Consider the following 9,759-nt stretch of genomic DNA (forward strand, 5'->3'; position numbering starts at 1 on the left):
CCAGAGCATCTTGGTACAGATTCAGTATTCTTTCTTCTATACCATATGACTCTAAAATAGCTCTTTTAGTCACAGGACAATAAAATTATTTCATTGAGAGCTAGAACCCCCTTCAGAGATCAGCTAACCCAACATCTTCATTTTACAAAGAAAGAAACTAAGGCCCATATAGGGAAGTGACTTGACGAAGGTCACGTGAGTATAAGTAGCAAAGCCCAAAGTGAAACTCAGGTTTCCGAACTCAAATGGAGTTGGGTGCTTTCCATATATGAAGCATCTATTACATCTTTCTCCTCTAATGATTGTAAACACTTTAGGGTCTAGGGTCTAGCTTATTCATACCTCTCCCTTACTCACTAATCTGAGTTTGGGACTAGGTTCAATCCTGGGGCACCTGTAAGGAGAGGGGTTAGGCTCCCCTTTATTATGTTCTTTGACTTTTTTAATCCTATCCTCATACCTGGTGGGAGGAGGGGAATTGCTTAAAGATCAGACCACGTTGGCTCATGCCAAAAGTCTCCCCATAGTGGAGAGCAGAAAAGAACTCACTGTATATTATGAATCAGGAACGACACATATATTTATTTCCTGCACACAAAAAGATGCTAAGCACAGCATAGTTTGCATGTGTTTGACAAAAACAAAGTTAAACAAGCAGTGGTGGCCGTAACCACTGTTACACTTGCTGGGCCAATATTACTTCAGACTATCTGAAGAGGAAGCCATGTACAGGTCTAGTGATGGAGCTTTTCCATTCTGCTCCAGCTCTGCCCCATATGCTTCAAAGTTTATGGTTTCTGGTAAGCCAGGCCATGACGGGAGCTCCCTTCCCTGTTGGTGTCAGCCTCTGTGAGACAAGAACATTCTCTGCCACCAGTTCAGCTCCAGTGAGGGACCCTGGTCCTCTCAGATTCAAAAAGTCACCTCCAAGCCTGAACTTGTCCATGTTCAGAACAATGTTCAGGACCTTCCTCATGCAGAAGAGGAGGCTAGAAGTCTAGGTGCAGGAGCAACTCATTGAGTCTCCTGCCCCATGAGAGTGGTTGTAATGGTGCCATGTGGGTGAAAAATACTGGCCATCCTCTCCTCTCAAGCCTCCCAAGACTATACTGGGGTCCATTCCTACCAACTTACGAGAGCCAATTGTTAAATTTTCAGTGAGAACATTTGTATGTCGGACATCAGCAAGCACTACAAATTAGTGTGCAAATTAGGGCTTGGTTGATTGTATTGTTGAAATTCTTTAGACTTAAGAAAGTGGTAGAGAAAATGTACATGATGCCAGGCTGATTAAATTTTGAAAGAACCTGTTGTTAAATATTTTTACCAGTACACTTGTATCACCCCACCCACCCTCTGCAAAAAAAAAGTTCAGAGTAATGTGATGCCACTTGGAGAATTAAAGGAAGAGAGAGGAGGAGAAACAGAGAAATCTTTTTAAAGACCAGCTAATCATTAGCTCTTCTGACTTAGTGGCCAAAATGGGGATTGCTTCATTTCCTCAAAATCCCAGCCACCTGGAAAACTGAGTCACATAGATGTGGCCAGTCAGAAGTAGGCAAGGAATCTTAGTGCATTCTCTGCATCACCACTCACCCACCCACCCACTCATTGAACAATTCTGTTTTAATTTAATTCAAGCAAGCAATAAAAAGCATCTATAATGTGCCTACTAAGTGCCAGGCAAAGGGCTGGGCATTGAGAATACAAAGACAGAAAAGTAGCAGCCCTAGTCCTTGTGGACTTCCATTCAAACCTCTCCTTCAGCTAAAGAAACTTGCTTTTATCTGATTATTTCATACTAACTTCTTGAGCCAGCCTCTTGCTAATGACCATTAAAGATGCTTTAAGGTGAGCAAAAGACTGAGACCTTCACCTTCAAATAGTTTTCTTTATTGTTATGTGAATGGCACTGCTCTACTTTCAGGTAAGTTTTGATGAAAATGAATTAAAGAGTAGATGAATGAAGAAAGAAAGAGATAGAGAGAGAAAAAGGAAAGAAAAGAAAGAAGGAAAGAAAGAAAGAAAGAAAGAAAGAAAGAAAGAAAGAAAGAAAGAAAGAAAGAAAGAAAGAAAGAAAGAAAGAAAAGGAAAGAAAGAAAGAAAAAGAAAGAAGGAAAGAAGGAAGGGATAGAGAGAAAGAAAGAAAAAGAGAGAGGAAGAAAGAGAGAAAGGAAGAGAAAGGAAGGAAGGAAAGAAGGAAGAAATGAATAGATGAATGAATGCACAAGCAAAGTAAATTAATGAACAAATGAATGAATCATGTAGAGTATATATTAGAAGTGCGTATGGTACAGAGAAATAACTTTAGAAAACAAGATTTTTTTCTTCCTTGTTTCTGCAGTTCCCACCAGGCTCCTGGGCTCTGACATCATTAGGCACCATTCTATCAACTCACCTAAAGGAGTCGTGGATTGAGGTAGAATTTATTCTGAGTGCACATTTGTACACTTTCCTCTGCTTTTAATCAATGCATAGTTGGTACCCCAGCTTGGAACAATGGGTCTCAGTGAGAGGAGATGGTTCTAACAGGAGGAAGTCCATTAGAGAGGTCCTCACCTCATTCAAAAGGGCTGATTCTCCAATGGCCCAGTGGCTTTCCGTGTACTCCACAGCTGTCACCTCCGATGTTTTCTCTGTTACAACTGGGGTGTAATTTTGCCAACCTTAAGTGCAGGAGAGGGGAATTTCCAAGTGACAGGAAGGATAATTCATCATACGCTGCAGCTCAAGATGGTTATGAGGAAGAGAGATATCTTGTCCTTATACCGCCGTTCATCTCAAACCTGACAACAGCCTTGTAGAAACATATAGGGAAAGGTTGATGAAATATTTTCGAATTAGGCACCCAAAAAGAATGACCAAAAGAAAGTCTCTGATCAACGCTTTTTTTTTTTTTTTGCACCAAGTTAAAGGTCTGGCTTATGAGAATTGAGCCTGAAAGACCCACCATGAAATGTCTCCGAGAAAAAGACTCCCCCAGAAAATACCCAGAACCTCCATGCCAGGTCATATGGCCAATAGCTTAAAACAAGCATTGCCAAGATTTTCTTCAGCATGCAGGGGATGGGACTTTTATGCGTGTGGGCTGTGTGAACAGGAGGTTAAAAGTTAAATAATAGCCCAGGGCCAGCACAGTTACAGGCTGGCCAGGTAGAAAATGAGCTTTGCGGCTTCCCGACAAACGCCACACCTCTGTCTTCAGCTGAAACTAACATCACAGGCACCAGTGTGCAAAAGCGAATTTGCTTGTGGAGCTGGGTATCATGGAACAGGGCTAATGGCTGAAAAAGCCATCTGACCTTTAATCCAAAGTCATAAATTTATCACTGTCTGAAATCGGCAGGATATCATTCTTAACAAGGCCATTGTTTTTAGGACATAGAGTTTCTAGATGATGCACTCTTCAGCACCAGGAAGATGACTTAAAATTCATTCTCAGAAAATGAGAGGATAAAAGAAATTAGCCCTCTCCAAAGTAGGCCAAGGCTCCACGGCTGAATAAGGAAGGTAGCGAAGACCAGGGAGAACAATGCCTGGCAACATCAAGTTATTCTATATTTCACCAAATGATAAATAACCGGGAGTCATGTTTATGTATAATGAATTACAATCCTTCTGCACTTACCTTAGTAACATTTTACAGGGGTTGTATTTTATTCCCAACAACCAATTATGTCATCATCCTGGCATTTACCTGGACGTAATGATACACAGCTACCCCATTCCGCCAACATAATTCATTGCTGGAAAAGTGTTTGTAAAGGCACACTGCGTTCCACACACCCGTAATGACTTGGAGATCGCTATTAAATTTTACAGATTAAAGTTTAGTAAACCTTCAAAATCACACACCAGTTTCTGTGTATCTTATTAATCCTAAAGGAAAAGCTGTTCAGCTATTTAAATGTCAATAACCAGGTAACCCCGTAAAAAGCAGACAATGGGCAATACATTATCTGGCTTCATTTCTCCTCGCATTGGCGATGGGTGAAGAGAGACATTTGCTTTTTTAACTGTTTTGAGGCGGGACTTTGTAAAGCGATCATTTCTGCCCCGTGTCATTGATGAAAAATAAAGGAAAAACTGAGAGGGCATACACACAGTGCCTATCCCCAAGCAGAAGCGAATGTGAGCCTGTTATAAGCCAATGTCAGTGCCCACATTGGCTTTCTCAGTGCTCCCTGCCTGACGCAGAAATAGCTACTGTCCTCTGCCTGGCCTCACATTGATTCACCTTAATTCTGTCTTCAGAATGAAAGCCCAGAGATCTTTTTATAAGCCTGTGAGGTCACCATGTTTAAATTAAAGCAACCTTCTCTGAAGCTCATTAATAAAAGTACGATGTGGAGAGAAATTTAATGTGAATGGTTAAAATGCCCAGGATTCCGCCTTTACTGTCAAACAGCTCAATTAAACAAATTGAATTTTTAAGCAACAAAAGGGAATTGAATCAAATTAGGACTGGAGCGGGCCTGGGAACGTGGCCGTTTATGAGTGATCGTCACCGGCCCTCCAACATTGAGTTTCTTTATTTGTTGTCTCAGCAGTTAGAAGAGGTTGGCAGGGCTGCCATACAGAAGGATAAAATGCTCACCATTGAAACACAGTTTGGGGCTCCCAATAAATCATCTGTCACTTCATCACAGCCCAGTAGATAATGAGCAATAAAGTTTTCACGCTCAGGGAATGAGGATGGGGACACAAGAAATACAGCCCATGCTGCTGCCCGGGGTTCCTCTCCGAGCGGCCGCTCAGATGGCGCCATGTATAATGAATGACCTTGAGGTTTCTGGAGAAACAGTTCAGTCTTGGGCAAATAAACAGTTTTTAATACATTGAAAATTATTTAATTGGATTCATGAGCTTTCTTCATGATGAAGCAAAAACTAGTCCCATGAAGGTCGCAACAGTTTCAGAATCAGAATTAAAAAGAATCCTGGCCTTAGAATAGCTCTCCTATTATTAGGGGAGTGAAATCTAAATAAGTCACTAACATTTTTTGAGTGGCATCAGGTGAAAAATCCTCTTGAGTAGGTTATTTATCCTTTGCCCTGAAGACAGTGTTAACACATTCTGGATTCAAGAATTTCTTGACTGTTGAGGACATGACCATGGACAAAGGGGTCTATACAAAAGAGAAAAAGAGGTCAAGGTAGACCTGTGGATTACTGAGCAACATTCCATGCTGGGCCCCAAGGACACCTAGAGCATTTCTGGACACCTGTCAAATATCCAGCCCCACCAAGCTATAGATGATCTCGAGTGAGGGCAGTTTTTATTGAGCCAGCTCTGTAGAGATAGGTCAGACTGAGTAGCAACCACAAGCAATTAGGCCTGGGTACAATGAACTGAGGCTTGTTGGCCAATTCTTCAGCCCCTGAGTGTCCGGCCAATTCCCTCCAACCATGTAGTGTGGAGAGATGTGTTCCTGCCAGTACAGTCTCTGCCAGGGAAGGCCAGCATCCCGACTAGGATTGGACTTTGGGGCCAAATGGCCTATGGGTATAGGCCTTTCAGACAGATGGCTAGGTCCCAGGGAATGGCTCAGTGGAATTCCCCAAAACAGCTACAAGTTATGTAGCAGGTCTGAGGACTCTTCAGAGAGATGTTGAGGAAATTTGGGGATGAACAGATATAAGAAGTATCACAAAGGGCAAGCTGCTTCTTCTAACAGAGACATTCTCCAGCAAGGGTAAAGGGATATGGCCAAGGCCCTTCTAATCCATTCTTTACCCAACCTACCCTAGCTAGCACTTCAAGGTGGGGGGATGAAGGGGCTGTGGAGTCCTTGACTCTAGTGATAACACAGCTCAGACTTGGTGTTTACTAAAGGCAATCTCTTATTCTAAAGGCACCTGATCCCATCCCATTCCACTCCTGCATCCCTATACATTCATGTGGGATACTTCAATAAACACCTTAGGAAGCAGAGGGAAAGTTCTAGGGATCAGATTCAGGTCTGGAAGAGATATGGGAAATCATTCAGTCCAATCACTCATTGTACAGAGGAGGAAACTGAGCCCCAAAGATGCTGCCCAAAGCCAATGTTTTGCCTCTTACTCTACATTTCCCAGTAAGTGCTGATCTAATCTAGACATTCAGAGTACAATCTGACTAATCTCATGCTTTTCCAGATCATCTCAGTTCCAGCTCCTAGGAGTGTCCCAATATGTTGCCTGTTGGGCTCCCAGGCTGGCTATTTGAATGAGTGCAGAGAAGCGGAGAAAACAAGGCAGTGAACTGAATCATAAGAAAGGCTGAAAAATGAATACCTCCCACAGAAGTCAACGGACCCTGAAAAGCAGTGTCAAGAGTTCTGTTTCTGTCACAAACCCTTAGGTGATGGCCTACAGGGGGACTCAAGGTTCTAGAACAAGAACCCCAGTGATTTCTCCAGGCTAGAACCTCCATAAGGGTTGTTTTGTTCAGAATCTGCAACGATGATTTCTGGTGGGCAAAGAGGATAGTACAGTATTGGGGGATGAATCAGAACACCTTTTGGATCCCTATGAAAGGCAATTTATAGAGTACTCTTCTTTTATTGATATCTTTATTTTATTTTTTTTAAAAACCATTAACCCTTTGACCCCCCAAAATCCAAGACAACATTTCAAGAGAGGGGACCAGGTCCTTGACATAGCTTTCTTCTTTCTTATTAATCTTATCATTATTATCTTTTTTATACATCATCTTTCTTTCCAAATATGTCCCTCCCCTTCATGGCCAATCAATAAGTATTTCTTTAATACCTACTATACATAAGAAACTGCATTAGGAGCTGTGAATACTCATCAAATAAGAAAACAGCAAGATTTTATTTACTAAAAGAAACCAGGCATTGTGCCAATGAGGAATCAAAGACAAAAATGGCACCATCCCTGACCTCAACACATCAATTGCTTCTGATATGAATGATATCCCTTGCGTATCATCCCCAACCTCTGCAAAGAGGGGAGGCAAATGCATCTTTTCAACTCCTCTCCAGGGTCAATCATGATTTTCTATTACCTAGGAAAACTGAATTCAAAGCAAACTCATATTTGGCAGTTAAATCTCAGTGTTTCTAGAAACAATGAATATTCTTGTGTAAGTAAATGTAAATAAGGATTCCCCACACTCTGTCCTCCATCCATAGTTTCTGTGAGAGTCAAGCGACTAGAAATTGTTGTATTATATGTGGCATTACTTAATAGAATACACATATTTTGTATTTCATTATACAACTGATCAAAAAAAGCAGATGCTGCATTACACCAGGTAGTGACACTTTAAAAAATGAATGACTGAAGCAAGAATTCATTAAGCATTTACTATGGGCTAAACACTGATCAAGCAAATAGAAATTCCTGTTCTCAAGGAGCTCCCATTCTACTGGAGGAAACAACCCAGATGGAAGGCTATTAGACATGGCATACTGATAAGGACAAATAGAAATTTCCTCTCATAAAGTTGGCTGGTGACCAGAAGTCGCTACAAGTCAGGTCACAAATTGAGAAATAGCTTTGGAAATCTCATTACCAAAGACACCTGCCCCAGAGAGAGCAGCCAGACTGGCCTCCAGTTTCCTGGACTAAAGCTATGTCATGGATTTCTTCCATGCTTGACCACAGAAGTCACTAGGAGTTGGTTTAGCAACAAGGCCAGTATGCTTACCCGCCTGGCTCGTTAATTCTGGTTGCTGTGATTTGTAAGCAAATTGTCATGAAGAGTATGCAATTCCTAATGCTGAACTACTCCAGCCTCAGACTGAAGGGTGATTTTAGAAACGTCCTGCAGCACTCAATCATCCCTTCATTTTAATGTCTTTATTTTATGATTTTGTTGATGAAATACTACTCACTCAGTGCTCAAAATTCCTTTTAGGCTGCAGGCAGTGGCTAGTTGACATGGTGAGCCATATTTTACAGCCATATATTTCAGCTCTCTCTGTCCAAGTTGGAGGACACAGTAGCCAAGATGGTTTTTCATAGTAGAAATATATTTTCATATTTATTTATTGATTTGACTAATGTATCTATTTTTCAATTCACATGCTTATGTTTCAATCCATTAAAGTGATTCATGGTCAAATAATATGTTATTGCAAGTACAAAGAGGAGATAAAACCTACCATACGATTGCTATAACACAAGAATAAAAATCATAAAAAAACATCACATGATTAAATAGATGTTTGAATCCCCAAATGATCAAAAGCAAAATGATGTTTTTAATTATTTCAAAAAAATAAAAGTTTTTTTTAACCAAGATGCAATTACTGATAAAAATAACTTCCCCAGTAATAAATATTTTGTCGGTATTTCTTAACAAGATCATGTATTCAGGGCAGGCTAACCATGAGGTGGAAAAATTAATAGCATAGCCAAAAAAAGAGGTAAATCAGTAGAAACAGACTGGCTGGCTGAGGGAAGATGACCCATTGGACCTTCATCCTTTAAGGTTATAACTTTTAAATTAACAATTAAGTAACAAAAAAGAAAAGGTGTTAAGCGTTGATCAGTAGCAGAGTAAGGGACTTCCCGTTTGTCAGGATCCTTCCTGAGTTCCACTGAATTAGAATCTTTGCAGCATGGTGGGCAGGGGAGGAACATAAGCAATGGAGGGATGGGGATAGTAATAGCCACAGACTGAATTAAGATATTGTGGTGTAACTTTTATGGGTCCCCCCACCCCCAGTTTAAAAAGGCTCACTAGAAAATAGAGAAGACCAAACTCGATCCTCCGAGCTGGAGGGTATAAGAACATTTTATGAACACTAGAGTCACATAAAAATTAAAATATGTTTTAGAGAAATATTGCACAAGTTCAGGAAAACAGTAGATTACAATGTCCAAGGACATAAATACGTTACTGTGAATTTTTCAGACAGGAGTTGAGAGACTCAAGAAGCCCAAGAAGGGAGTCAATGATCAGCCACCAGACATGCCTACTGGAATACTGAGTCAATCACAAATTCCATCCAAAAGGATGCTGAGCCTTTTTTTCTTCTCAAAGCAGTCTGGACATAATCAAACTCTTACCACAGCTATGGAAGGCCATGGATCTCATCACCATAGCTTTATCTTGATCTTGTTAAGCACAGGAAAGGTCTTCCCCAGCCTGGCCACAAGGACTGAGTACCCAGCTGACAGTTTCAGTGACATAAGCACTATCAGGATAGAAACAAATGGCCTTCACCGACCTAGAACTAAGCTGATATTGGATGATGTCACAAAGGGATTCACTATGTGTGAGTATTCTTAGAATCCTCTTCCAACAAGGTGATGCAGACCTAGACATCGAAGTTAGGGAGAAGAGACATTCAATTCAACATTTATTGAGTGTCTACTATATCTAGAGAGCTTAGGTCTGGCCAATGGGGAAGATATTGAGTTCAAATGAGACCTGGTCCATGCAAAATATGGCACGCACACAGTCCATGGAAATGGGGAGGTGAGACACAAACACACACAGAGAGAGAAAGTTGTGGCTCACAATCTTGCTTGAAAAGCACATCAGAGAGGTATAATGCAAGGGAAAGGCCAGAGGAGGAAGATCTTCTAACTTATGTCAATCAGTTTCACAGGCATATTTTTAGCACCTACCACATGCCAGGCACTGGAGATGAAAAGTCTAAAGAAATGAAACAGGCTGCTTTCAATATATATATGTGTGTGTGTGTGTGTGTGTGTGTGTATACATATATGTGTGTGTGTTAGTCATATCATTTCCTTTTACATCATCTGGATTTCCCCCATATTCCGATATTCCTTCCCC

At 40.9% G+C, this 9,759-nt stretch overlaps 1 long non-coding RNA gene across 1 annotated transcript; it reads right to left on the reverse strand.

The window, feature by feature from the left end:
* Positions 1 to 4,478: 4,478 nt before the first annotated feature.
* On the reverse strand, positions 4,479 to 9,148 carry LOC140525244 (uncharacterized). The gene is made up of 3 exons (XR_011973983.1): positions 9,024 to 9,148; positions 6,276 to 6,450; positions 4,479 to 5,128 (listed from the first exon to the last, which is right to left on the reverse strand). It is a non-coding gene; the product is annotated as an uncharacterized lncRNA (long non-coding RNA).
* Between the last annotated feature and the right edge of the window lie 611 nt (positions 9,149 to 9,759).

This window comes from Notamacropus eugenii, chromosome 1 (assembly GCF_028372415.1).
Source record: "Notamacropus eugenii isolate mMacEug1 chromosome 1, mMacEug1.pri_v2, whole genome shotgun sequence".
In the NCBI taxonomy this organism is placed as follows: domain Eukaryota; kingdom Metazoa; phylum Chordata; class Mammalia; order Diprotodontia; family Macropodidae; genus Notamacropus; species Notamacropus eugenii.